This window comes from Strix uralensis, chromosome 8, assembly GCF_047716275.1.
Source record: "Strix uralensis isolate ZFMK-TIS-50842 chromosome 8, bStrUra1, whole genome shotgun sequence".
In the NCBI taxonomy this organism is placed as follows: Eukaryota; Metazoa; Chordata; class Aves; order Strigiformes; family Strigidae; genus Strix; species Strix uralensis.
Genome location: NC_133979.1, coordinates 31,494,530 through 31,520,401, shown reverse-complemented (window position 1 = coordinate 31,520,401; position 25,872 = coordinate 31,494,530). Strand labels below are relative to the sequence as shown.

The following is a 25,872-nucleotide window of genomic DNA, read 5'->3' as shown; positions in this document are numbered from 1 at the left end:
ATGATTATGTTATCTTCTTTTCACCTTCATGCAGCCTGCAGCAACTTGCTTACCATTTTCCAACCAGCATAGCTTGGACACGTCTGATACTGGACTGACCATCAGAGCAAGGCACTTTATTTCAGATGCAGTTCCCAAACTAAAAGAATACTCTATTGCTTCCCTCCAGTTCTCTTAAAAAAACCTGATTGTAGGGTGAGGAAGAAGTGACTGCATAGCACCCAGCAAGAGGAGCTGGTCATGAATTGGAACCCTAAGGCACCACCACCAGAAAAAAAAACAATGCCTCCTTGCAAATACCAGCCAAAGAAAAAATAATTCAGCACCTGAAATCTAAGCATAGCTAAGCTGCATCTCAGCAAGGCAGTAATCCCTATTCCTCTTCGCCGAGGAAAGCAGCACATAAGCATGTAGCAATAGACAGAGTTAAACACACTCTGCAAAACCGGGGATACATCTCAGAGGTGCCCTAGACAGCCGTACAGCTTGTAGGGCTCATCAAGCCTACGGGGACATTGTGGCTCATGTATTGTTTAAGCTGCATAAAGAAAGATGCCTGAGATGTTACAATACACTGTTACTCAGCCTCAATTCCCCAGCCGCTGTCCCTGAAGTAACCCCATCATTTTTATTACCCGGAGGGAGCCAACTGCAAACCCAACCGCATTTCCTTCTGAAGGGAAGAAATTTCATCAGAGATGCAGCAAGACATCTTCATCTGACTTGTGAAGCAAGAGTTTTCTTTAAAGAAAGTTCCTCTCTCCAGCAACACCTCCCTCCCGCCCAAAGGCGAGAGAAGTATAGGAAGGTGTGAAGAGAAGCAGTGCTGGATAGTCCATCAGAGGAGGGTGCTGAGATACAGCCCCTTCCAGCTACCTGGCTGAAATTCAAATGCTGGATTAGTGTCTCTGGCACATTTTTAATCAGAGGCAAAGGAGAGAAATGTAATGCTTCCTTCCAGCCTTTCAGGTCTACAAACCTCTCCCAGGTAGCAGGCAGTCTAGTCCATCAAAGAGAGACTAGAATCAGAAATTAGACCCATTTGTCATATAAAGTTTCCAGGTATGAGGAATCAAGCTGAATTTCTATCAGGCAGAGATGCTGTAGTAACACAGTAGCAGCTGGGAACTCCAGTCAGGTGAAGGTCAGGGCTGCTTGGCATCCGTTACAGTCACGGGCCTCTCAGAAAACCAAAAAGAGCAAAGGACGAACACTTCCCCTTGGCAAGCTCACTCCTGTCCAGCTGGATACGACGGGCTTTGAAGGTTGGAAACTCAGAGGGTTTGGCTGCAGTGAAACAGGGAGGAAAATGGAGATATAGGAGAAGAAAGAAGTTAATCTTCAAAAACAAAGTGTTTTTGTTCATCTTCTCTTTGGTCACCAAGGTAGCTCCAGCTGTGACTTGCATTCTGGGACCAAAATGAAAACTCTAGCTGGAGCTCTCGGGAATTGGAGTCAGTTATGCATCTTCTTTGTACTGAGTTCTGGCTCACATAAAAATGAGGGTGGCCAGCCCTGAAGGTGCCCTTTAGCCACATCAAGGGAAAAGTGCTGCAAAAGACAGACCTTGATAAAACATGATCCAGATGGGGACACATTCAGCATCCCTTGGGGTACGTGTCAGCTGTGCAGACAATCAGCCCGACAGCTCCGGGCAGGGTTTGGGCACTGGCTTCTGCCCAGATCCATTCAGTGGGAAGAACATGAGCAAGCAGAGGGACTGGCGTTACACTCACATTTGGATATGTCCTATTTCTCCTATCAAATCTCTGCAAAAGCAGTGCTTTTCCACCTCCCTCCTTAGACACCTACTGGATCAGCAGCTGGAAGCCCCTTACCACTGCCAATCCCAGCACCCAAGGACCTGCCATCTGCGTTGCAGCCTGCCTTTTGTACTGATTTGTTAAGTTTTTGCCCTGATTGCACGCCTCAGGCAGGCGACAGTTGCTTTGTGCAGGACTTGGAGGAGGGAAGTTTTACAGCTTGGCTGCTGCCAACACACAGATGTTACAGCCTGGGTCACGGCAAGGTGCTAAAGGCCTTCAGAAATGTTGCAAAGCATTAATTATGTTCCCGCAGCTGTTCTTTAACCCTCGTGCATGTCTCCTTTCTTCCAGGGGCTGCCAGAACCGCAACTGTGAATGGGAAATCAAAGCAGGAGGCTTTGAAAGGAAGCAAAGCAGAGACTTTAAAGGTTAAAAGAAACAGCACTCTGCAAACACAGGGTTTTTTAAAGCTGCTTGTCCCTGCCATTTGCTTGAACGCCTCCTCTTCTCCCACTTGGTGCAGCGCTGAACTCCAACGGCACTCAAGGAGAGATGGAAGAGGTCACCCAAATCCTGACATATCACGGAGCATCTCAGCTGGGAGGTTGATCCATGGGCTTGGAAATGCTTTCTCTTGCAAGACTGGAGGAGGGAACGGCTTGCGGGGTGGGGTTAACCAACCCTCCCAGTCTGTGCAGATTCAGAGATGAGATCAGAAAGGGGTTTCCCTGGTCAGAAATGCACCATTATGCCCCAGTTGGACCAGAGTTTTACTGAGCTGGAGAGCAAACCTCTCAGACACACCACTGACCAAAGTGATCTGCTGAACCCAAGCTCATAGCTTCTCCCATCCCTGCTGGCGAATGCCAAGCATCAAGACCAGCTTACCTGGAACAGCGCTGGGAGATGTAGGGACCCAACAGTCTCCTGAACTCACCTCATGTGCTTCAGCCCCCCAATAGCCACCGCGTATGCCTGGGCTGGCAACAGGCCTCCCGGGGCCCCTGCAGAGGCAGTCTCAAGAGGACCTACACACACTTCTCTAGGCAACAGGAGCATTGGAAAACCTGAAGCTGCTGCTGAGAAAGCAGGCCCGTCCCTACAGCATGGTGCCATTCAGAGCTGTCACTGTGGGAAAACAGAGCTGCTTCGTTAAGGAGGTCTGCATCCAGATTTCTGAGCCCTGCTGAACATCAGGAATAATGAGTGCCGACACAACACCAGGGCAGCTGTTCCAGTGCTAAAGTTGCAGACTACCTGGGGAGGCATCTCCATGCCCCACAAACCAAGACTTCCTGTGGGGAAAGTCTGCCCATCGCTAAGCTACAGACCAGCTGCAAATTGAAGCCCCAGCTCAAACACAGGCATCCACTAACATATCTGCACAGGCTGGGCTGCAGCTGTGCCACAGGACCATGAGTGGTCTGATAAAACCCACCAAGCTCCTGGATGGCTTCTTCATCCCCATTCCCTGTGCTTTAAGCTGCAGTCAAACAGAGCATAACTCCTTTTAAGACTCGCAGATGTCGTGTTTCTGAATCATCTGGCCAGGCGGCTTGCACTGGTGAGAGGAAACAAGATTGTCTCTGGAATCCTTTGTGCCGTGGCTCTCCATGCACAATAGGCTCCCGCACACTCACAGGCTACATAACTTTTAATGGTAGAAATGAAGTAGGGAGGGGGGAGGGAAAAAAAAAAAATACAGGCACAACAACTGCAAACAAACAGAGACTGGGGTGATGGAAAATCAGGCAGAAAAAGCTACGCTGTTGTGCCTGGACACACATCCCACACAACAGCAGCTTCCAGCAGCTTCCACATTTAAAAAGGCAGAAAACAATAAAGCCTAAGTTTTGCCTGACATCTCCTGGACATGCCTTCAGCCAGGGATCGTTACGACACAGCACGCTGGCCGGGACTTGAACTTCTGCATAATGGCCCCAGACAGCTACCAATATCCTCAGCTCCCACTGGCACAAATGTTAGCTCCATTGCAGCCTTAGGAGCTGTGAGAACTAAAAAAAGACCAAAGTGCAGACCTTGGAAGGGGATCCACAATAGCATTAAGCACTCTGAGCCCCAGGGCTATGGAACACCAGACTGAGCTCCCTTGACAGCCGGAGGTGAAAAAGCTGCCTCCAGGCAGCTCAGCACACCCATCCCAGGTGCCTAAAGAAGATGAGAGTCCTTCCACACCAAAGCAGTGGGTGACAGCGTTCTTCCCCTACAGGGACACCCCACGGGGCACCATGGGGAAGGCTGGCCCTGGGCACACAGCCATTTCAAGAGGGAATTGGGGATGAGCAATGTCACCCTAACTCCCCCAGTCCTTATGCACTGGTCTTGGGCTTGCCTTCCTCGAGCAGCTGTCCTAGGGCAGCCAGAGGTGGACAGACACCAGATTCCCACCTGGATGGACCAACAGCCAAACAAAGGCTCTGCACAAGCAGCGTTTGTGTTAGACATTTCTGGAAACCCCTATTATGCTTAAATATAAAGCAAGGAGACAATGTTTTCATCTGGTTAATAGAGCTCTTCACACACAACCACCTGGCCTAGGATGGCCATTTTAAAACAACATTCAGCTGAGACTTTTGTTTCCAACAGAGTAATTTAATATCCTGCTCTAGCAGAGTACTTTCACCCCCAGATATCAGAGCAGTTCAGAAAGGTTATGCTGATTTTACAAACCAGGGTGGGGAAAAATGCAGCAGCATAACTCACATCACCTGCAGTCCCAGGAGCAGAAACTCCTACCTGCCCAAAACAACCCCCAGCAGGGACAGGCAGAGAGGCAGCTCCTTCAGCAGCCTCTCCCAAACAGCAGCTTTCCTCTTTCTGCTTTTTTTCCAGCATTTCCCCACCCCCCCCCCCAACTCCAAGTTACTTAAATTTCACAGAGGGGCTGCCATCTTCTGATGAAGATGATCCCACCGGTGTTATTGTCTGGCTGCCAGCTCCTGGGAAACAGGCGAGGCACGAGGGCGGTTGCTGTTTTTAACCAGAGGCCGCGTCTGACTTCAGCGTTAGGGGAGTTAATGAGCACTGTGCAGTGGGAGGGAGGACTGGGAGAAAGCAAACAGGGAAAGCTTTATTTTTATAATTCATTATTTTTATACGAAAAATAAGCCAGGGACCTTAAGGGGCATAAAAGAGATTTTTTTGTTTGTTTGTTTTAATAGCAGTATTACAGGTTTGCAGCTGGAAGAGCCTGCTGGGACATCCTGTGCCCAAAAGGTGAATAGAAGGGAGGTACCTGAGTCTCCATGCAGGACGTTACAGGTCACCTTGCTCTTTTAGGTCTCCAGAAGATCTGGAAGGGAGACATCCCTCACATTGTATTAGTGGGTCCTGTTGGGGATGCAGCTGCAGTCACAATCAGACAGAGAAAGCTTTGACCATCCGCAGCAAGGGCCAGACATGTTCTCCCCTGCTGCTTAAGGACCACCTCACCTTCTAGAAATCAAGACCTGTGCCAATTTGCAGGGTAGGAGGAGCAGATCACATCAGCCATTCCTGCCAACGTGAAGCCTAAGGTATTCATACACACCCTACCGTCCTAGAGGGGAGTCCTCTGTAGCTCACCCCATCCTCCCAACCCCATCCCAGACACAGGATGGGTTCTGCACAATGGACCCTCTCTTGGGGGTAACAGAGTCCAGGCACCCTGGGAGCTCCCTTTCCAGCTCTGAAGGGGGTTCAGGCCACTTAGTGGGTGCTCAACACCAGGCAAATTGAAGCCAAATCCAGTAGTCTCTAGAAAAGATGGACAGGGTCAGCAAACCTGACACTATTCCCCCTTAAAGCAGCAGGAAAAAGGTTAAAAGAGAAGATTTATGGGCATATATCTCTGCCAGAACCACCAGGTGATCATGTGTACACATTTCTCTACTCTAAGACCTAATTTTCCACCATTTCCCTTGATTTGCTGTTCCTTTTCTCCCATTTCCTTGATTTAGGGCCCAATTATTTCTTGTCCTCTTGCCAGTGAAACAAAATATTTCATAAGCACTCCTGCCGCCTCTCCCCACTCCCTCCCTCCTTTGGATGCTGGTTTCAATGCCTGACTCATGCCTCATGTTCTGCAAAATTTAGAGTATTTTAGTGAACACCTAACGATGATTTTACCATTTTTCACAGTGATGCAAATGGGATTTGGCACCAACGAGCTCACTGTTGGAACTTAAGGGAGTCTGTGGCCCCCACAGCTCTGGCACGTCTTTGCAAAGCTGGGGCTTCACCTGGGCACGGTTTCCTTCTGACTCTGTCCTTCACCAGGGGTGAGCCACATGCCCTGGGCTGGGCTGGTGGTGATGCTCTGTGATGGGGACAACTAACTCAATAGCTCATCTGGTTCCTGACCAATACGGAGACATATGCAGTGCCCTGCAAGAGTTGTGGAGGCAAGAGCAGCAGGACTGTGCCAACACAAGGCAACTTTCTGGCTGGACCACATCACCCCCACCATGTAGCTGCATGTCCAGGCCAGCCCCAGCCCTCCAGGGAAGAGTTGCTATCCATACTCAAGTAAATCTAGTATCTGGTTCTTCTCCTTAATGATACAGACAACAAATTCTGCCCTCGTTAAATGGAAATGTAAAGAGTAAGAAAAAAAAAAAAAAGAGGACAACACCTGTCTCTGGTGGGTCCCCAGTCTAAACTTCTAAGCATAATTAAATCTTTCAAGCGGTTCATCACAGCTGGACCCCTGGGACCCACCCCAAAAACGCAGCAAAGGACAGACTGACTTCTGTCAGCACGCGGAGCACCAGCCCTTTAAACAGTCCCAGGCAAACGCTCTCCTCCCCCCACGGAGCAATAGTTTTACAATAGCTTTCCATCCTTCTTCCTCCTCCCTGTCCAGGCTTGCACGATCACAGCATATAGCATTTCTATAGCATCCTCCTACTAGTTCCCAAAATCACATCCAAACCTGTCACAATACAACACAACCATGAAAAAGACAGTTAAAAGTGCTATTTCAATATTGCCAACCTTTTTCAGGAAGATGTATCTGTAAAGCAAGGTGAGGCAGATTAGGGGACTAACAGCACAGATCAAATCAGAGGTTCCCTAGGCTGCGAGCGGGGAGAAAAAGCTAAAGTTTACTCTGAATCAAGTGGAACAAGGACTCAAAATTGGGTGGCCGGTATTCCGAACTCAAGTCTCAGACCCCAGTGACCTCTAACTTCCATGACCATCAGCTGCTTACCTCTACCTGCAAAGCACAATTCCTTTAGCCTTTTTTTTGCCCCCACCCCCAAAAAAAAGAGAATAACTCACTAGACATGAGGCCTGTCCAACCAAATGCCATCTGAAAAATTTCAGACCCCTGAAAGTTGTAGCAAAACAGGGTCATGCTCACCAGCTGGCTCTAACTTGGGTCTCTTTCCAGAAGAGAACGTCTGTTTGTGTCAGCAAGCTCCTGCTCCTGTATCACCTTGCTTGTCAGAATGGCAGACGTGAAATACCGCCTCTCTGGTTTACACCGTGGCTGTACATAGATTACAGAGGGCAGTTGAATCAGCTAGGGCAGGTGAATTCCACAGCTTCTCCTAAAGACAGTGCCTCTTCTACATGCACACATCCAGCAAGGGGCATCTCCAGTGATTTGAGTCCTTCCAGTGGCTGGCAGTAACAAGGAGGAAAGATCTTGAGCATCTGGAGAAGAGGATCAGGAAGGAGGGATAAGGAGAGGGACTCTCTCCTAGTTATTCTGAGCTATGCCCGTTCTCTTCACTCAAACAGACGATTGCCACAGCACATGGAGAACTGTCCAAACCTGACTCCATGCTCAGTCATCACTGATGGGGTCAAGCGGGCAAGAGAGGGGGACGCCAGCTGGGAGATGCAGAGCTCTGTCAGAAAGAAGGCCCTAAAGCAACGCCATGGGAAGCCCTAAGAAGGTTAAAGCAACATTCACGCTTTGGGCAGTAGGATCTGGCCTTCACACCCACCACCACAGCTCTTGGCAGCTTGTTCACAATTTCACAGAGCCTGGAGGACAAGTCGAGTTCTGCAATGCTATTTAGCTGCGCTAGACTTCTTGATGTTCTATTGTAGGATTGGGCAACTTCTCCCCAAAAAGCTTTCCAAAAATAATTGGCCATCAAGTGCCACAAGAGCAAGACCCCTTTGGTCTTTGGTAATACAAGGACTGATATTTGTTGGGGAGGGGGGTGCGCCTCTACCTGAACTTAAGAAGCAGAAAACTAGCCCTAGTTAGAAACAGCAAAGAAGAAGGGAAAAACAAATGAGGATGAAACCTGAGAAAGGTTCTGCAGACTGCCTGGTGCAAAGGCATCTCCTCTTCACCACCTATGGGGGCTATGTAAGGCAAGACCCCTCTACTTTGAGTGGGCCCTGGGAAAGGCTTCTGGGACCCTGCCTGCCACTCTGTGGGGCACCAGACCTGTTCTGGGCTCCCTCTGAGGATCAGCCCAGCTGAAATCCACCTGCAGCTCGGGAAGGTTTGGGGATTAGTAACCCCCAGATCTGTAAGATCCAGAGCCCTTAGAGGATGGTAACCAGGGTAGCTTCATTCCTCTTCATAACTTGGTACAATCAGCTCTGCTAACTGTGTTGGCCTGGGGTTTGCTAGATTAATGTCACTTTTAATTTATCACGTGGCTGTGGCTGGCTGGAAGCATCACCTCCAGGGGAAGCTGACTCACCCTAGGCACGCTGTTTTCCATAGGGCCAGCTAAGTCCTGTCCCATAGATCAGCTTCCCTTCAAGCTACCTGTCAACCTAGCAAAGGCTGGACAGTCCCCTAAAGCTAACATACCACAGTTCATATTCCTGGCAAGTACCATCACAGGGCATAACTCCCCTAAAAAGTATTGGAAATAGTAAAAGCTGGCTATTAGGGCAGTTTTATACTGGATAGAGATATTCTATGCTGTAAAGTGTGTTTGGAGGGACCATTAGACTCCCTCCCTTGTCCTTTCTCAGAGGAAAAAAGATAAATGTCTAGCCGGTTGTTCATAGCCCAGGGCAAGGGAAATACAGCATCCTCTGTAACAGCTAGCAGAAGTACTGAGGAGCAGAGACACACAGGGACTCTGCTCAGAGACAGCATGACTGGCTTGCCCAGCACTGCCCCAGCGCCAGGACACTATCAAACCCAAACCACCTCTGGCAAGCCTGCTCCAGAGCCTTTGTACCACGCTCCCAGCAGCCCGGGTGCTGAGATGTTAGGGAAAGAGGTGCTCGTTAGAGAGTCTAGCCCTGACCCTGAATAAAACAGCAGTGCCTGGGACTGCTCTCAAGATAACAAGACTACAGCATGCAAGCAGCGCAGTGCCTCTGTGTGGTTAACTCTGCTGCCAAAAGAAACCTCTCCCATTTGATTTGACCATTACACAAGCACAGGGAGGAGCTGTGTTTGATCCTCTGGGAGCTTGCTAAGCCAATATTTCTGTAGGAAACGGGTGCCTGTGCACCAGAATCTAAATATAGCTTTAAAAAATAAAATCAGCCTCTACTCCATCTGATCAAGCAGGAAGTCTTTGGAGAGTAAACCAAGACAGGAGTGTTTGCTCAGATTTATGGGGAGGCTGAATAACAAAAGTTGGAGAGGTCTGAACTGAATCTATCCCTTGAGTGGAAGTGTAACCACATAACCCTGAAGTCCAGCTATAGTTTTCTTTGCTGCCTGGCAAAATCCCCAAAGAAAGAGAGGAGGAAAGGGCCCTTAATGACCTTCATCAGTGACTTACATGACACAACACAGCACACTCTCAGCAAGTTTGCAGATGATCCCAAATGGGGAGGAAGGGTTGATAAACCACATGGTTGCCATGAAGATGATTAAGAGCCTGGAGCATCCAACACACAAGGAGAGGCTGAGAGAGCTGGGACTGTTTAGTCCTGAGAAGAGAAGGCTCAGGAGGATCTTATCCATGTGCATAAATACCTCACAGGACGGAGTAAAGACAACTGAGCCAGGTTCTTCTCAGTGGTAACAGGCACAAATTGAAATATAAGAAATTCTATTTAAACACGACACCTTTTTTTATGGTAAGGGCAACCTAACACCGTAACAGGTTGCCCAGAGAGCCATCCATCCTTGGAGGTATTCAAACGCTGACCGGATGTGGTCCTGGGCAGCCTGTGTCAGCTGACCCTGCTTTGAGCAGGCAGGCTGGACTAGACGATCTCCAGAGGTCCCTCCAACCTCAGCTATTTCATTGTTGTGTTGGATGCAGGATTCATGGTATCCTATTTTGATGCTGGGAATAGCAGGAATATGGTTAGGGCCACAGCAGATCATCTATCCTTTTTCTCACCTCATCTGATTTGTAACAAAAGTTGGGATTCAAAGAGCTCCAGCACTTTCCCCAGAAGAAGTTGTTAAAAAACATTTACAGGCTTCAGCCTTGGAAGATCAGATGTCCACCAGAGATGATTTTTTCTGTTCATCCATGGGATGGATCAGATCAAAAGAGCAGGGGCAACACAAACCCTGAAACATGCAAGTCCTCAAACGCTAAAATATTTCCCAGCCCTTTCTTTGCTAGATTGGGGCAAAAAAAAAAAAAAAAAAAAAAAAAAGACAGCATGGAAGAAAGATGAAACTTGGTTTACTGGACCCTCCTAATTGAGCTCTAGTGCCTAGGATCAAAGATTAGTTGATTAAAATCCAATTTCAAAGCTTATTAACTTTTGAATGAGAAATGCCGCTATGGTGAGCTTATTCCAGCAGGCTATTTCGGGCTTGGCAGAAGTGGCTGGCAGGGAAAAACAGCTCTTTGCTTATCAGCACCCAGCTTAGACCCAGATGAGACAGAAGAATTTCACCTCCCCAGACCACTTTAAACAAAGACTAAACGAACAAAGGGACTTCCCTTAAGCTAGCTATTAAAAGCAGCTGGGCATTTCCCCTTCATGCCACCACAGCTCATTTGAAAGCCAGGCAGAGCCACTGTGTTGCATTTCTAAGCCACCCAACATTCGCTTCCTTGCAAGATATTTTGGTCTGGCTGACAACTGCCAGCTCTGTCGTGAGCTCCCTGGGTATCTTCAGCCCATGTCCTCCTTGCCCAAGTGCAGCAAAGAATGGGGCTAACTCAGAAAAACAAAGGCCTCTGTCCTTACAGCAGCTGTACCACCACAACCAGCTCTGCCCCACTGCACGAGGGGCGAGATACCCTGGCCCTGCCGGCCGAGGGAGATGGTGAGCCAAGCTGAGATCTCCTGTTTGCCACAGGGTTTTATCCTGAGGGATGTAAATCCCACTCCTAACCTGAGATCCCCAAGTATGCTTTAAAGCATGCAAGATACAGGGTGGAGCTGTGTCCTGAAGCTTCAGGGTTGAGCACACTCCTTATGCTAAGGACAAATGGGGGTTAAGTGCTGCCCTTTGGGGAGCCAGTTCCCCATCCCCTCCTGTTTGAGCTATAACTCACAGTAGTGCTTGCACAGAGTTTTCCAGCTTCTCCCCTCTTTCCCAGGCACAGCCACCATAAAGATGAGAACTTCAACAAACAATTTCAGACACTAAGGGCCCATTTTTCTCTCAGGTACACAGTTTTTCAGAACATCTCTCCTCTGGGGAAACAGTATTTAAGGCTGTCTGTGCCCAACAATGGGCTTCACCTCTTCTGCTGAAGGACTGGGTTTATCTGCTGAGTGCAGCAGTTGTCCAGATCAGCTATTGACAGGGACTCATACGTGTGTGGCAAAGGTGGCAACTGTGAAGCACCAAGGTCTGCGTCTGAGTCTGACTCTTGTCCCACTCACAGTGAAACACATGACACATCCTCCAAAAGCATCAGAATAAGCAATTTAGGGTCGAAAGGCATTTCATGCTATTGCACATTGAAGAGAGAAGGCAGCATGTAGCCTGGGAGACCAAGTTTGCTTTGAAGAGTGGCTGATGACAGCTATGTGACAAATACTTTGTCTCTCTGGGAGGCACCCCGGTAGCTTCTTTCCTCTCTCCTGCTCCTCTCCAGGAATGGCAGATACACACTGCCCAGAGCAGTGTGGCTGAAGGAGCTCCACTTTACCACGGGCCTTTCAGGCCCAACTCCAGGCAGCCACAAGACCATTAAATGACACAACAAAGAGAAACTTGTCAATTAAAGTCCTTCTTCATTAACCAAGGAAAAAGGAAAAGCAGTCTTATACAATCTGCCTCTAGTATACAGGTGGGCATGGAGTATGCAGGTGACCTTCAGAAGGATTCCTGCTCTAGCAGATCAGGCCCAGGCTTTCAGACAAGGGAAATCAGTTATTTCCATGCATCTCTTTACAGTGATCGACCCAAGGGCTGGTTCCTGCTATGCACAGTGCCTCTGGGGAAGGCAGCAGTCTGGACAGCACAAACCAAAGGCCTTCCCCATCCCTGCCAAACCAGACAAAACATGCAACGATGGGGAGATAAAAGGGTATAGCAGCATACTTCACCTACATACAGGCACCCAGCAGCACGCAGCTGGGATCCAGTCTCTGAGACCAAGCCCACAGAAAACTCTGAATATACAGAAAAATATTGGTACAAAAATGTGGTAGTATTATACAATACCTCCCTGTTGGTGGCAAGGCAGCTACTGCATTGGGGAAAGCAGTGTTTCACCCCCTAAGAGAGGCTGTGCAGAGGTTGGGACAGAAAGGCAGGAAGTTTTTTCTATAAATGAGAGCTTTTCACTTAAACTACCTCTATCAGCAGAGTCTCACTCTCCTATTACGCAGCCTATGCCATCACATTTTCTAAAAGGGGTAAGGGTCCCCACATCCCCACATAGCCTGGGACAGGGCCAGAAAGCACAGGTTTTGCAAGTGCCACCCTTGAGCTTTAGCCACACACTCCCAAGACCAGCAACCCTGCTCTCTCTTGCAAGCTACACTGTGTTGCAAACTCCAGCAGCAAGCTACAACTGAGCTGTGAAACAACACTCAGAAGCAAAAACAACACCAGATCACCCAGGCAAATGCTGAGGAGAGGTGACAGTAACAAGGAGGGTTATGTTTAGCCTCACATCTGTGCTGTTTGGAGGCTTTCTTCGGCAGGGGGACACACACACACACACACTCACACATTTTAAGAATAAATCTTTTACTTGGAAAACATCCAGCCTGGGAATAAGAAAAAAAACAACAAAGAAAACAGTCTAAGAGAATAGGTAATTCAGTGGAGAGAGGTTGTTGAACAGAAAAGGTCAGGGGATGCAGGGAGCACACATGCAGGACCACCAGCACAGGGAGGATTTGGGGAAAGCAGCCATCTTTGGGGCACACAGGCATGCTCCTGCTCCCCATGCCTGGCTGTCTCACCAGCATCATTTTGCAGGGTAAGGAACAAAGCCCTGTGCCACCTCCACTTCTCACAGCCTCTGCTCCTATGGCAGGGGGAAACTAGCTCCATTCTTCCCTGAGTTCCTCCATCCATGCCAGGCAGGAACTGGGAGCTACTGGTGAAGGTAGCCCAGTGTGAAGGACCTGCAAAGCCACTGAGTCTGGGCCTCAGTCTGGAACTAGCCACTTCATACAGCAGCCTACCACCACAGAGCCCTTCTGCACCTCCTCCAAAAAGCACCAGTACTTCTTTCCTTCGCCTCATTCAGCCCCACCACGCACATCCTGGACCACATCCTACTGCAACAGCACGCGCCAGCAGAGGAGTAGAAAGGCACATGCTGCGTGCTCAGGGCCAGCTCAAGCAGAGCTGATGGCAAGCACATTCCCACCTAGTCCTCCAGCGTCCCAGGATCCACCAGGAGCTGGCTCACCATGGTAGCAATAGCTTGTTCCCTCCCTGCCCACTGCACTCCTCTGGTCCCAAGAAAGCAGCACCATGCTCTGTTGGACCGGTTACAACTTCACACAACCACCTACCTGGGCCACACGACCCAAATCCAGTTAGACTCACGTGGGACATTTCCCCGTTACTGCTTCAGCAGCGGGTGACAGATCTGAGCCTCGCTGCGTTATAGCAGGCTGCAAATCTGATTTCCTCCCCCAAAAACTAGGTGTGTTTCCATCTGCCTTGACCCCCCTGCACCCTGCCTAAGGATGGAGCAACTGGCAGTTCAAACTCCACTGAGCATTAATCCATGTTTAAATCAGAAACCCAAATCTCTAATTTGCTTCATCCTGAAGTCACTTAAATGTAAGCAACGCTCCTGGTCCTACTTCTGCATTTATTTTTATGGCTGCAGGTATTATAATTGTTGTACTAACAGTGCTTTAGTTGCCATTATAAATGTACAAACTCACATGCCTATGTATGTGCAGGCACGCATCTGCACACACTCACTCTTCTACCTCTTGAGAAATGGGTCCGTTCCGCTTTCTTCTGCTACTGATAAAATATTGATTAGGGAATTTGAAAATCTGAAATGATTTAGGAGTCCCTGGATGGGAAACGTAATGTACTGTGCTGGTTGCATTATGAGCCATCCATCACCTGTCAGCAAGCAGCAAGAAAGTGACAGAATCAATACAAACGTGTCTGAAGATGGGTTTAACTCATTTCCCTTCCCCCTCGGGCCACGGCTGGAGCATCCCAGCTGGAGGAGAAGGGAGGCTTGGTAGCTAACACCAGGCCAACCTCAATCCACCCAAAGTGCAAGGGGGTTAACTCCTTCCTCGGCAGTCCACCCACACCAGGGCCAAGAGCTGAGGTGAGCGACCTCAGCCGCACTTCCCGGGGAGCACGGCCAGGCCAGCCAGCCAGGAGTTGCTAATTCAGACCCCGAGGGCTGTGTTCAGCTGCCCCCGTGTCAGCACACAGAGCTGCTTGAGACCATCCAGGGTACCCAAGACCTCCATGTGCACTTGCATGGCTCCTACTGAGACTGCTTCCACTGACTTGAGCAGGTTACTTGACCCTAAAGCCTCTCACAGCTGGTAAATATTTTCAGCTCCTGCCTCCTCCAGCACACTTTGCCCCGTAGATCATTCCCAGGGACTCACACAACATTATACTGCTTTTGGAGGGACCAGGCTGAGCAGTGCCATAAATTCCTGCCTTGCTTCCCTATCCACTGCTGCCCAGTTCCTCCCATGTACATCCTCAGCACCGTCTTCCCTTCTGCATCACCTGCCTTCAGTCAGTAGGGCCTGATCCAGCTCCTCATTACACCACAGAGCTTGTTCCCTAAGTATCTGTTGTTCATACTAGGTCCAAGAGTCTTTTAAAATAAAAGAAGTGGCAGGGGGGCGGAATCCATCCGTAGGGTGATATATGGTCCTCCCGCACTTTGCAGATGGATTCAATTGGCCTGTGATCCTATTTTGCAGATTCCCTTAGAGCGCTGTAATTCATCCTGCAGGGCATTTCAAATGAGACCGGACAGAGCACCGGAGAAATGACAGGAGCCGAGCACCCTGCCTCGCTCCCCGGGAGCGGGCAAGGTGACCAGACAGGCTATCGCTCATGTGTTTAATTAGAGTTAATTATTCCGAGGGCACACCACAGGAGTGATGGCAGCACAAGGGCAGCTCAAACAAGGCCAACAGAGCAGCCTGGGCCCAGAGAGGCTGTTCCTAAAAGCTGCTCCTCAACTCAAGCCTACCCACCATGAACCACGTATGGCAGCAGCATTAATACTGACTGCAGAGCACACAGCATGGGATGAGGGATGGAGCAGGGGAAAAGGAACGCTCCACAGCACCAGATACCTTTTGACCTGTCAACCAAGGGGTGCAAGACCAAAACCCACTGGATGGGAGAAACAAGGATCTCCAAAGCCTGCCCAGGTCTCACCCCCTGACTGATTCTTCTCTGTCATGACAGGGGGCTGATAGACAACCCCTCTTGCCATCTTTCAAGGCTTCAGAGGCATCAGTGGCCAATGGATATGGCTGTGAACACTCGTCTTCTACACAGGTCTTTTCTGCTCTGTTCTTCCTGCAAGGGTGAAGCTTCAGCCTTCAGGCAGAGACAAGCTACCACCTTGGCTTTAGGAGGTTCAGGCCTTCCAAAGGCAGCAGAAGCAGCCAGAAGAGTGCCACAGCCCAGCTCTGCCATGTCAGCTGATGATGTGGCTGCAGGTAAAGCTTCTTGGAACCTTCTCATTTATTTTGCTTTTAATTCCATCCTTTAATAGACTGCAAAACCCTTAATGTGGGAGTCTCAACTACCACGTCTGTGCAATTCACTCCGGATACGTCCCTTCTACCTTACCATCCCTAATAAACTCTATAAATGGTTTCCAAATCCAGCAGAAGTGGTCTATTTGCTGCCTAGTATACCATGTAATCTTTTGCAGAGGTGGTATTGATCTTATTAAACCTGCAACCATTGAGTCCTCAGATGTGTCTCAGCTTTTGCTTTCCTACAGCAAAGAAAAGCACCTCTTCTGGCCCCAAAGCAACATGCAGGGGACAGCACCAGCCTACCCTGATCTGGAGACAAGACAATCACTGCATTTCTGAGAACAATTTAATAGTCAGTTAGAGCCACAGCTGCAGGGTACTTAGTCAGAAGCAATACCCCGTCTCAAAAAGAAATGCCTGAGTCATTTTAACTGTAAGGGACAGAAATTAGGGACTAATTCAGCACATAACAATGCTGAGCCCAGAAGCGGCTCTGCTCATGGCTAATGGATTTTGCACAGTGAGATTGGCTCAGGGCTCTCAGCTCACCACTCCAGGACGCTCACAAGACTCATTCGGAGCCACCTTGCCAAATTTTCCTCACCCACCCACAAAGGAGAAACTCATGTGATTATTTGCACAGTCCTCTCCAAACAGCTAACCCTTCCCACAACACACAGGCTGGCTCTAGGTGGGAGAGGAGAGGTGCACAGTGCTGAGGCTGCAGGAGGAGGCTGGGCAATGGAAAAGGCATTAAGGCACAAAGCACGAAGTTGGAGCTCTCTAAAAAGTATATATACATATACACATCTATATATGCAGGTACATGAAGCTCACCTTTTTGGAAGGAAGGCAGCACCACGGTGTGCTGGGAAGGTAGAGGCGTAGAGCACAGTCTAACCAGATGCTTATCTGACAGAGCATCAGTGCTGGGTTACTTTTGCGGGCTGCCATGGCAGCAGCATCTGAGGAGAGGACAGATGGCAGCTCCACAGAGCAGCGTTAGGACTATGACTAGTGTCTTCTAGACGAGGCTCTCGTGCTGCCAGCTCACAGCAGTCACTGGAGAAGGTGGTGATAAGTGGCCACTGTCTGGCCCAGAGGCGCTGGGGTGCCAAGCAGAGGGGAGACAGAGACGTGGCTTCCGCCTCTTCGACATTCGGGCTGCCCCAGTTGTGTCAGCCCCGCTCGTCAGCCCATCTGTCACGGGGCTGGTTCCTGCTGGGGCCTCAGGACCTGCAAAGGTGGCTGCACATGTTGGACTATTTATCTTCCCAGGTTGTTGAGACAAGGGGTCTGACAGACCTATTAGTTAGCCCACAAAGCAGAGCCCAAACACATCCTCAGAGAGGGGGACAGGGAATAACCCCAGGGAACAGGGCAACCCCATAAGTCACATGGCTCCCAGCACCCCAGGCCTCAGGGAAAGGTAACATAGCCTGAGCACTGAAATCCCTGCAAGAAGTACTTGGGGAAGAGTCCGGGAAGCTGAAGCTTTTGCTCATCATCTGCCATCTTTCCTTAGTCAAGAGTAAGTTGCCACTGTTAATGGGCAAGGATCACCCCCACTTTTTGGGCTGACCTTTCAAGCCTTGTCCTGGGATGTGCCCAGGCTGGGAGGTGGGACAGCGACATTTTAAAAACACACACTGCAGTCCCAGAGCTCTTCCAGGAAGAAGCACAGGCCCAACACTCACTTGTGCTAGGACCAAGACAATGCTGTGCCTTCGCTGGACTGGTAACGTGGAGATCTACACTATTCCTGCACCACCCCCAACTAATCATACAGTCTTCAAGGCAGCACATCATTGCTCTGGGAACCAGCCACCCACACACACACTGCTGTCTGTGAAGAGGAAGAAATATTGCTCCGACAGCCCGAAGAAAGAAGGCATCCATACCTACGTGATGTCTGTATGTCCTGGAAGCAGCAGTTTGGGACCTGCATCTCTCTCTACACCAGAGAAGAACCAGGATATATACAACAGTTCACCAAGGCGCTGAAGGAACGAGGGACAGGAATTAGCGGTTGGGTGACTAAGAAAAACAGTGTGCCACAAGTCCTCAGGACTCATCAGTGGGAAGTGTTGCCTCAGCAAGATAGCAAAAGAAGTGTCCTGCTCCCAAATCTGCCAAACCAAGAGCTCCTCCAACGGGTACAAAGTGTTCCCAAGCAATACACATACACCCAGGTCGTGCATCAGGGCAGCTCCTGACTCCCCATCTGTGCCAGCTTTTGGGTAGGGATCTCCACGTGAGTGATTACGAGACCATTACTCATCGTCACCCAAGACTGCCCACCTGCCCTGCCAACTCCTCCAGCAGAGCAGGAACCCAGCCAGCACCAGGTCCAGGATCCACCCCAGCCGCTCAGGACACAGCCAGGAGCCAGACACTGAGCAAAGGCTTAGTAAAATGGAGCATGTCGTAGGTGGGGAGGAGGGGAGGCAGCTCTTTAAGCAAGTCATTCCAATTGCCTTGAGAAAACAGGTTGTTAAAATGATGGAAATAAATGGGTTGTTTGAGCAGCCTCAGAAATGCTTTCAGAGAAAGCTTCCAGGTAGGAACGTTGATTGCAAATACTTATTAACTGCTCCTTCATTATCAAAGAGATGTGATACATATGTTTACATATTTTGATATGTTTTCATTAATCCTACTTACTGTTTAATTCCCTAAACCTGCCCAGAACTGTCACCAAGTAACCCCCTAAACACAGCCTCAACTTCTGCACAGGCAGGCGTGGGCATTGGAGGAGTCACTCAAGCATACTGTACTGAGGAACACGCGTCGCCAGTGTTCAACCCAAAACGGCTCTTTTGATCACAGCCTCCCAAAAAAGGAGGGTCTCGCTTCAGATGGAGCGTGGTAGGGTCATTTACTCACCTTTGTCCACTCACGCCAGCCGCCAGCCAAGAGACCGTCAGTCCCTCCAATTCAACCTCCTGTCTCCAACAGCAACTGAGCTTGATGCTAATGGAAAGAGCTGAACAGAAGGTGGAACGCGGAGGTGTTTTCCCAGGACATTTCTTCAGCTCATAGCAGCCCGGCACTCACAAACTCCCAAGCTGTAAATCGCTCCAGGGCTGTGTTTGGGCCCATCATCAAGAGTTATCTGCCGTGAAATTGCCAAATTCCTTTTCAAAGGTTCACGATACTTTTTGGACTCCACAGCATCCCAGGACAACAAGTTTCCAGGGCTGAATTACTTCCCACACACATGCAGCATGTAATGCTGTTTGGTTTAAACATGCAGCCTGCTGTTTTCAGTAGCAAGCCCTGGCTTCTTGCCCTGCAGGAAACACCAAACAATTCCCTCCTAATCACCTTCTTGGGTGATTTTACAGGTGTCTTTCAAGTCTTCCTTGCTCCCGTTTCTGCTAAGTTGGTGAATCCTGATCTCGGCCATCCTCAGATGGAAGCTGCACCACCACTGAGTTAGATAAAGTATAACGCACAGGTCCCTGCTCCAGCCATCTCCAGCAGCAACCTCAGCATGAGCAATGCACTCTGCTGGGACACGGGTTCTCCTCTGGGGCTCCTCCACTGGAAGTTTAAGGTCTGTTTATTTTAAGCAGGGCTTGAGAGACGCAGAGGCAGAGGATGGCTGAGAAGGATCCCTGCCCCTACAGAACTGCACAGCCTGCCACAGGCCACTGCTTCAACAAGAGACAAGATCTCCCCCTGAGGAGGCCCATGCCAGAGGGATGCAGAGATTGTCACCTCCTGGCTGCTCGGGCAGGGGTTTCTGTCCAAAGCAGAGGCATCATGCTGACAGCCAGATCCCTGCAGGCTTCCACAGCCTCCATCACCCCACTGGAAGCAGAGGGCCCCGCCAGCGCTCCTTCCAGCAATCCTGCCCAGGGACTGCAACGTTCCAGCTAGAAACTGCCCTCTGAGTATGCAAGAAGCACAACGACGTCAGTGTGATCTGCAAACTCCACCTGCCACAGAGATCACAGTCAGCCCACAAACACATTTCATTTTCAAAAGGAGCAAAGCACTGCCGAAAACCCCTGTGTGCCGCCAAGTTATGGCTTCTTCATCATTAGCACCTTCGCCTTAAGACTGAACACAGCACGGCTGGTGTTTGCAAGAGAAAATGGGAAATATCCTTTCTCCACACACGGCTGTTACAAAACACTTCATTGGAAGGGTAAACCCAGCAGGGCCCAAAGCAGATAGGCTCACAGGTACAAATTGGCAGGCATGGCGTATCTGATGGGCTTTATTCCCTGGCAAATATCTCCTATCAGCTCAAGCACTGAAAAAAAAAAAAAAAAAAAAAAAGCAGTTGCAGCTTTCTGTATACAGCGAGGACATTGCCTTGGTGTTGCAATTTTCATACCATTAGAGCAAAGACTCTGGGTCACAACAACCAGATGTGTTTCGGCATCCAAATGTGACGGCTCTAGGCCCTCAGCATCTCTGCAGAGTCCCAAAACAGAACCAAACTCTTTGGCACAGAAGCCAGTCCCTAAATCACCTGGGGGCAAAACCCAAATTCACCTCCCAGCCACACACCTTCCATAGACACCTCTGCCAGGATGGGCCAACACATTAGTCCCAGAACACCATACCCTGTTTAGTTCAGTCCTAACCCAGCGCCTACAAAGCCCACTGAGGAGTACATCAAAGCATGTCTTTTATCAGCATCCAAGTAGAGCCCACACACCGAAAGCTTTGGGCCTGTCTATATAGCCCATGCAGTATCTCCACCGCAGAGAGAAAGCAGCAGCAGGACTTTCCATGCGCACAGACCTTATCCCTCCCTCACTGCAACTGTGTGGTCCCGGGGGCCTTAATTAACCAGCACGCCTTCTCGCAGGGAGCTGCTCTGTGGGAACATTTACATGTTCAACTCCTTTGGACAAGTTCACAAGCAGGCGGCTAATCCTCTCCTAGGTCTCAATGTCATATCAATTTCTTGTTTGAAGCTGAGCTCTCTCCATCAGGGTTTTTAAACTAATGAGATGCACCGAGGCCTTCAACTCTGGGAATATCAAATGCAGTGGGATTCAATTTCACTTGATTTTCATGTGGTTTTCCCTTTGTAATTAACACCAGACAGTATGCAAGGTCTCTTTATCCTACCACTAGATACAATCTCCACTCAAGACAAACATGTCAAGAAAGGTGACACTTTTACCCTATGCTGCCAAAGGTTTCTAACAATTTTTTTCACCTCCATGAATATAATCCACATCCTCGAGGTAATACTCAGAACTTTAAATCTCCAGGAGCACTGCCATAGGTCCCTCAGGGCTTGCAGGTACAGCAGCCCCTCCTGCTTCTTACTCACGTGGATTATGCTCCAGAAACACTGGTGCATGGGCACAGGCTCAGAGAGGATTTTGTAGGTCAGCCTTTCCTACTGTCATTAGGGGGCTAAGGATCTCCACTGTGTGTGAGCAAAGATGAGGAGGTATGAAACCATCCTGCATCCTTCCTAAAGGCAGCCCAGTAGTCTTCCTACCATGGCAAATGTCCCTTTTCCTCTTACTTCTGCCACAACTCTCCCAGGTCATAGAACTGATTGCCAGCTCCCCACACACACGATGCTCCTGCACCAGCCAAGCTCTTCCACAAGTTTTTGGGGAGCAGGAGGGAAGGATCAGCCTTCTGATCTGTTCATGCCTCACTGTAAAAGGAAGCCAGTTTGAATAAGGTTGCCGGACACTGTGACAACAACACACAGCCATCGACTCCCACCTTTGCGCTTCATTCTTGGGTGTTAAATGAGGCAGATCAGCAAGGTCACAGAACACAAGCAGACTTTCTACACTGCAAAGACATGACAGCCTGCAATGGCCATAGCTTGGAGACAACACCCACCACTTTTTTTAAACTTAAATGAGCTTAGCTGTGCCATACCTAGCAGGATCTGCAGGAAATGTAACGCTCCTTTTGATCAGAGGAGTCGGAACAGTCCTGCTGTGTAGGAAGAGGCTGCAGAGCATAGTGCAAAAACCTGGTCAGCAATGGGGCAATTCCTACAGGGACTGGTACACAAAAGTATTGAGGGAGGATGTCCATTATTATAACCAGACACTGTCAAAATCCTAACACCCTAATCCAGCAGAAATCCCTCCAGGAGGGCCACTGCGATCACTATGGCCAGGGAACACCCCAGGTTGGAGGGGAAGAAGATACTGCTGTAAGAGAAAGCAAAGCAGACCCGGCTTGCCCTACCCCAGGAGTGAAGCAGATTCTTCTCCACAGGTAAGAAAACAAGAGTCACCAACCATCTACCCCACACAGCTTGACCCTGGGCTCTCATTTCAGGAGACACAGAATCACAGCATCATCTAGGTTGGGAAAGACCTTGAAGATCATCCAGTCCAACCATTAACCCAAGAGACCTAAAGCTGGGGTGCTCTCTCCAAGACAATCTTTTGGAGAGCAATTTTCCTGCCATTCAAGCACAGATACTAAACACGCTCTGTTAAAAGGCACAGTGCACTGCCTGTGTAATGTATTCCAGAACATATGTAAAAAGCCTCATTTTTCCAAAGACAACTGTTTTATTTACAAGGCCTCAGTTGTTATCCCGACTTTTCTACACAGGGTAGCAGAAGCTGGAAGGGAGTTGCCTGGATTAATGCAGCAAAAGCCCGCTTCCTGCAGACTCAAAATTATGCTCTTCCCTTGTACATATATACCAGCCACCATCCCATCCTTATGGTGATTCCCACCTGGTACCAGCAGCCCAGAGAGGCCACAGATGTTGCATTACATCTGCCCTTGCCCCAATCCCAGCTCAGGGCCTCAGAGAACATTAGGTTCCATTACCCAGACCATTCGCCACAGGAAGTTGCAACCAACAAACTCTCCTGTACCTGCAGCACCCAAAATGTCCCCGTGAGTCCCTCCCCTGCTGATGCTCACGCTGCTGTCCAAGAGCCTGCTTTAGAAAACGCCAAGCCACTCTCACGCTGCTGTGCCAGGAGCCCGCGAGTTCAAAAGTCCCGAGCAGCACCTCGGAGCAGAGTTCACGAACACTTTATTATCGCTCCATCACCGACTTCCCTGCACTGCCCAGCAGCTCCAAATGAGCCCTCCACGGCTGTGACAGTGCCACAAGACCACCGAGGTTTCATTAATATTCATGTCCCATTGACACTCAAGCAAGCAATGAAAGCTTGCTTTCTACAGCAGATCATTAAGCGGGGGAAATGAGTGACCTCTTAAGGTCAGCTGCATCACAGATGTCACCAGGAGCTGAACGGACAGAGACAGGGTCATCACCCAGCATTTCTTTTAATAAATAACAGTTCTAAATGAATGTGGCCTTGCCATGCCCAGCGGGACCCACTGAGACTGAAAGCATCTGGGAAGCAGATGCCCAAACTGCAAAGCCGGGCACGGCAGTGCCTCCTCTCAGCAACCCTGCCCAAGAGCGGCTGGGCAGCGGGATGCTGCCAGGCAGCAGGGAAGAAACATCTCACCAGCATCTCCAGGTGTTTAAGTCTGAAATAAACCACGGTGGATTGTGCACAGTTAGCCCAGCTCAGTGGTAACACACTCACCTCCCTCTACAAGCTGGTAGCGTTTAAGAGCATCCCAGTGCTTCCTCAGTGCTACTGCTCAGGGTATTTAGCAGAGAGCTCCCTCCAGGCAGCAGTTACAACAATCCACGTAGCAGAGACTCGATCTCAGATTACAGGTCCTAATTGCTGCTATCAGTCAGAGTAACAATTAGCATCACGTTAATGTATTTCCAGTGCTCTCAGGAGAGGATGGGGAAGGAAAAGGGAGTCTTAGTCCCAGTTCACCTTGAGTTCACTGGGAGGCCACAAAAAAGCAACTCACCGGCAAACTTCCCAGGCACCTAATTCCCCCAGGATATTCACCAACTCTGAAACACCCAAAGCAGCACGTGGAAAAAAAAAAAGCTCCTCCACCAACCCTCCTAGGCCAAGCAGACAGCTGCCCTACCTCTGCATTTTCACAGAGAGAGGCTAATGGAAGATCACATCTCACTGAAAACAAGACGCCCTCCCTGCTGTGAGAAGCCACCAACATCACCCACAGCCTCTCTTTTATTTTTAGCTCCTTCCTTGAAGCCTGACACCCAGCTCCTGTGCATCGGGTGTGCACCAGACAAGGTTGATTACGCCTCTTAACTCTTTTACAACTCGTGATCTCCACATCCTCATGGTACCAAGACTAAAAAGTGCAACAGGCCACATGCAAGCAAGAGAACTCCTGTACCCCCACACTCCTGGCTGCACACTGAGCTGCTTCTCCCAAGGGGATTTGCAGCACACTACCTCAGAAAAACTTTGCCACCTGACTCCTTACAACCTCAGGGGGCTCAAGAGTGGAGTCAGAAACTAAAGATGTGAGGAGCAATCCCCAAACCACAAGATTTATCTCCAAAAGTATTTGCCAGATCTGCAAATTTATACAAGCAAGAAGTCCCCTACATTTATTGTTTTCCTCCAAAAAGGAGTTTGCCTGATGAACAGGGCAGACCATGTTCAATCTCAGAAAAGCAGGATGTTTAAGGCCCAAGGTGAGAGCTTTGAGTACTGCTCAGGTCCTTAAAACCAATTCAAAAGACTGGAGGACAGCAAAAAGCCCTTACAAAACCAAGGTGGCAACATACTGACCCCCACAAAGGGTTGCCCACCGAGCGCTACTGCCCACAGCGTCCTGTAGCTGGCACTGAGGGATGGGAAGGTGTATGGGCGCAGGGCTACGGGACGCAGAGCTGTGAGGCCACCCAGCAGGGCCACAGCCTCAGCACAGCCCCGGGGGTGCCTCTCCCCATGCTGAGAGAGACAGAAGCATCCCAGGACCAGGAGCCCCATTCCCAGAAAATCTACTGGAATCATGTGCTGCAATCAGCCAAGACTCACCCCAGCGCAGCATCCCGGGCTCGGCCAGTCACTTCCACTTGCACAGCCCTGGGAACCAAACCCGGAGGCATCTGGCCCTAGAAGGAGGGAGAGCCAAGTGAGTTGCACTCCAAGTGCTCGTTTGCAGTGACTGCCCAGCCAGGCGCCTCGAGTTTTCAGCAGCCTCAATAGTCTTAAAGAAAAGCAAAGAGCCCCAGCGCTATGGAGGATCACCTTTTTGGAGGTGTTTTAAACAAAGTCACCCGCACACTTGCCCACCCCCCCCAGCCCTCAGCCCTCGCAGCACCTCCCCAGGCCTGCTGAAGGCAGCCTGGACCTGTCACAAGCAGGTCATGGCCCCACAGCCACAAGTAGGCCCCAGCCCTGCAGCCTGCTGCAAACAGGCCTTGGCCCCCCCGACCATCACGATGGGGCGCAAGTCACACAGCCTGCTGCAAGCAGGGTTTGGCCCCAGAGCTGGTCACGAGTGGGCCCCAGCCCCACAGCCTGTCACAGGCAGATCATGGCCCCACAGTCCATCACTAGTGGGTCCCAACCCCAGGTTTCAGCCCCACAGCCTGTCACGAGTGGGCCCCAACCCCACAGCCTGACACGGGCAGGTCATAGCCCCACAGTCCATCACCCAGGTTTTGGCCCCACAGCCTGTCACAGGCAGGTCATAGCCCCACAGTGCATCACTAGTGGGCCTCAACCCCAGGTTTCAGCCCCACAGCCCACCACCCAGGTTTCAGCCCCGCAGCTTGTCACAAGTAGGCCTCAACCCCACAGCCTGTCACAGGCAGGTCATAGCCCCACAGTCCGTCCCTAGTGGGCCCCAACGCCAGGTTTCAGCCTCACAGCTTGTCACGAGTGGTCCCCAACCCCACAGCCTGTCACAGGCAGGTTGTAGCCCCACAGTCTATCACTAGTGGGCCCCAACCCCAGGTTTCAGCCCCGCAGCCTGTCACGAGCGGGCCCCAACCCTACAGCCTGTCACAGGCAGGTCATGGCCCCACCTGTGTGACAAAAGGGTGCCCAGCCCCACAGCCTGTCACGAGCGGGCCCGGGCCCCGCAGCCCTACCAGCCCCAGCGCAGTCGTGGCCGGGCTGGAGGCGCTGCCGAGCCCTCAGCCCGCGCTTTACCTCCCCTCACCAGGCGGCCGCGAGCGTAGCACCGAGCCCCGCCTCCGGCAAAGGGGCGGGTCTAAATTAGCATG

At 50.2% G+C, this 25,872-nt stretch overlaps 1 protein-coding gene across 7 annotated transcripts in view; it reads right to left on the bottom strand.

Moving 5' to 3' along the window:
* Positions 1 to 25,826, bottom strand: part of LOC141946734 (uncharacterized) — a 100,054-nt gene extending 74,228 nt beyond the window's left edge. For all 7 annotated transcript variants that reach the window (XR_012629913.1, XR_012629914.1, XM_074877018.1 and 4 more), the window contains exons 1-2: positions 25,672 to 25,826; positions 24,677 to 24,753 (exon numbers count right to left, since the gene is read on the bottom strand). The gene's annotated coding sequence lies outside the window, so the exon portion shown is untranslated. The remainder of the gene's footprint in view (positions 1 to 24,676; positions 24,754 to 25,671) is intronic.
* Positions 25,827 to 25,872: the final 46 nt, after the last annotated feature.